The sequence below is a fragment of the Cyprinus carpio genome, unplaced genomic scaffold (assembly GCF_018340385.1).
Source record: "Cyprinus carpio isolate SPL01 unplaced genomic scaffold, ASM1834038v1 S000003104, whole genome shotgun sequence".
Taxonomy (NCBI): Eukaryota; Metazoa; Chordata; class Actinopteri; order Cypriniformes; family Cyprinidae; genus Cyprinus; species Cyprinus carpio.
Window position 1 is genome coordinate 12,443 of NW_024875806.1, and position 3,539 is coordinate 15,981.

The 3,539-nt window shown below is 37.0% G+C and overlaps 1 pseudogene; it reads left to right on the plus strand.

Moving 5' to 3' along the window:
• Positions 1 to 1,338: 1,338 nt before the first annotated feature.
• Positions 1,339 to 2,086, plus strand: LOC122143372 (annotated as a pseudogene).
• The last annotated feature ends 1,453 nt before the right edge of the window (positions 2,087 to 3,539 follow it).

Genomic DNA, 3,539 nt, shown 5'->3' on the forward strand with positions numbered 1-3,539 from the left:
TCCCAAGGAGACACAAAGGAAGGACAGTGTATGATATGGCGTGGTTTATTTACTGAGACTTTATCTGTGATTCTACAGATGTGAACGAGAAAGTGTGCATTAATGTGATGAGAGGAATCACTCAGGGAAAAGTGCCGGAGATCGAAAACTGTTTTTTTTTTTTAGAAAACCAAGCTGTTCCTGTATATTTTATCTTCAATATGACAATCTAGTTCATTAATCATTCTAGGTATTGACTGTTAATAAATACAAAGGCCATGGTTTTAGAAAATGTGCAATAACATCTACATTTTTCCAAACATAAATAAGAATTTTCGCACAAAGATGTCTTAATCATTAAATTTGTCTTACTCTGTTTATGGAAATAAATGCTTCTGTAAAACAATTTATTAATACTGCATTGGATTCATTTCATAGTAATAGTTATTCTCACATCAAAGTAAACATTAAGGATCGTGCTGAAACTGTTGAAAATAGGACAGAGATGTTAGAGAAGACCTCCTGTAAAACCAGTTTTTAGCAATGCTGTTAAAAAATTCTCTATTTTGCTGTAAAAAAAAATTAATAAACAACTATCAGACATGTTTAGTCTGTCTCCACTTCATTCTAAGAAATTTAGTGAAAACTGGACCTACTAAACAATTGTTTCTTCAGTAATATTTGATCATTGACTGTGCATTTGTTTTCAAATGGGTGAACAGATAATCTATAACTTTTTTTGAAACAACTGCCAAAAAATACAATAATGCTGCTCAGTGGTGAAAGACCAGCCAGTGGTGGATTAAAATGATTTTTAGCCAGCAAGCTTTAAAAAAAAAAAAAAGGATAATTCAACATAAATAAAATGAGTGTAAATTCACCAGATCTAAGTGAAGATGCTATAAAGAGGAGGAAGGAGAAACAGATATTTCTCAACCACACTTTCTTACTTTTTATAAACAGTTTAATTGAATTCCAATTAAACGTCACCCATAGTTTGATATACTGCTCCCTATCAAGAGAAAGCCATTCATATTCTAGCCCTTACAGAGCAAAACTATATGGGAATATACTGCAAAATATAATGCGATGTATTACATAATACATTTCCATATATTGGAAACTAGTGCTTACATTTTTCAATATCTGCTCAATATATTTTTACACATGCAGTATCATATCTTATCACATGCACATCTATATAAGGCGTTTTACTCTATATATAAATTACACATATTGTCATATAAGTAAATATATTGTCACATATTTTTCAATATGTGATTCCTTATGTATCATTCAATATATATTTACAAGATATATTATTCTGTATAATTTCTAATATACCGTTATGTCATTTCATACATTGAAATATATTTTCTTTGTAGTGCTGCGACTAAATCACATCTGTTTAATTATTAAAAGCACTGTTGCTCAGAAATAAAACAAGAATTCCTAATGGTTGTTCTCTATCTTCCGCAGCCCCTCAATGGCTCTGCAGGTCTTGGGAATCACTCTTTCAATGATCGGCTTTGCAGGAACCATCATCATCTGCGCTCTGCCCATGTGGAAGGTGACGGCCTTCATGGGCACAAAAATTGTGGGGCTCAGGTTCTTTGGGAGGGCTGTGGCTGAAGGTGTGTACGAGCGCATCGGTCAGATGCAGTGTAAACTCTACGACGCGCTGCTGGCCGGCATCCTACCTGCAGGCGGTCGCGGGCTGATCGTGACCACATGCCTCGGACGGCTTGGCTTCTTCATCTTTTTGTTGGGGGCTGGACGGCACAAACTGCCCCTCAGTAACCACGAGCCAAGCACGGCGTGGTGGTCTCTGGGATAACCTTCATGCTTTCTGCACTGACCGCTTGGTGACCGTGTCTGGACGGCCGACCCATCATTAGAGACTTTCACAATCCGGATCAGCATGAAGCGTTGAAGAGGGAGGAGGGGGCGGCGCTCTATGTGGGCTGAGGTCACGGCGGGCTTTGATGTTCGTCGTGGGGCGGTTCTCTGCACCAGCTGGCCACCAGAGGCACAACTACCACCCGAGGATACCACAGTATCCAAGACTGCCACTCACAGTGGGCTACGCATAAAGAACTATGTGTGATATAAAACACATGACACAAACGGAATCGTGCTCAAGTGCAACAGTGATATACACAAATGAGAACACGTTTCAAATGAAAATAATATACTTGCTTTTGAGGTTTCTTGCTAAAAAAGAAATAGTGAAAATAGGTTTTTTAATTGACTACCAAAAGAAAGAAAAGAAAAAGAAAAATTTGTGCTTGTCAGTTGTGTACTAATCTCTGTATGTATAAAAAAATAAAAACATTTAAAACCCTAGAGCTCGATTTGATGCCCTCAGTATATGAATATTTGTGGAGTGAATGGTGGTGTGGTGATGTGTGGGTGTGTGTGTGTGGTGAAAAGAGAGAGAGAGAGAGGAGAGAGAGAAAAGAGATATAGGAATTTATTATGTGTGAATATTGTGTTCTGTTTTGTCATGCTTCTACAAATAGTAAATGATTACTGATCAATATTACTGAAAAATATCCCATGACAGTAGTCCATTAAAACTGAAGACAATGCTGCAACTCGTTATCTCACACTTTGATTGATATTTCACATTATGCATTATCTAGAGAATAAATTAAGGAATAAACCTACAATTTTAAATTCGTTCATCATCAATTCACTTGCCTCATATTATTCCAAAAGCAATATTATTTGATGATATGACATTATTTTCTTTTGCATTGTATTTAAATGTACAATTGTGATTTTGTGTGATATGATTACTTGTTTAGTTTTTAATTTAGGTTGCCTAATCAGGGAATGCAAATGAAAATAAGCCTTTAAGGGATTGCTCTGTTTCTTTTAATTAATGAGTTCTGTCCCCATCAAATAAATAAGTAAATAAATAACAGTTTTGATTACCATTGACTTACACTGTCTAGAGAGAGAGAAAGGTGAGTATGTAGAATTTACATTTTTGAGTGAACTGATCCTGTTTTAAACCCCACAGCTTAGCCTAACTAGCCTATGCTGTGAACCAGAAAAACCAGAAAGAAAGAAAAAAGAAGGAATTAGTGAAAAAAAAAACATTAATTAAAGAATTCATACGCCATGTAATTGTACACGTTCTGAGTACTTTTTTTTGTTAGAGACATTATACTTATATACAAATATGTTTTTGGGTCTCTTGTTAGAATCCACAAAAAAAACTAATCATCATACCAAAACAAAAAAAAAAAATGTACATTTCAAAAGGATGCATCTCGTAGAAGGGGGGGACGTCATATGACAAGCGTTCTTAAACGATCTGTGGCGCTGAATTCTGTCTCGACTCAGTGTGTTTGTAACTGCAGGATGAGAGGTAGTTCAATACCGACGTCGATTGAAGTTTCCTCGTGAGCGTCATTCGGCGGTCTGTGCTTAGGACTTCGCGACTGCGTACGCTAACCGCACTTCCGCGAGGACTTGACGTGACTGCTGCTTCAGTTGTGCCGCGGAGCAGCACCGGTTACCGGCACGGACTGGCACCCGGTTTACTCGTG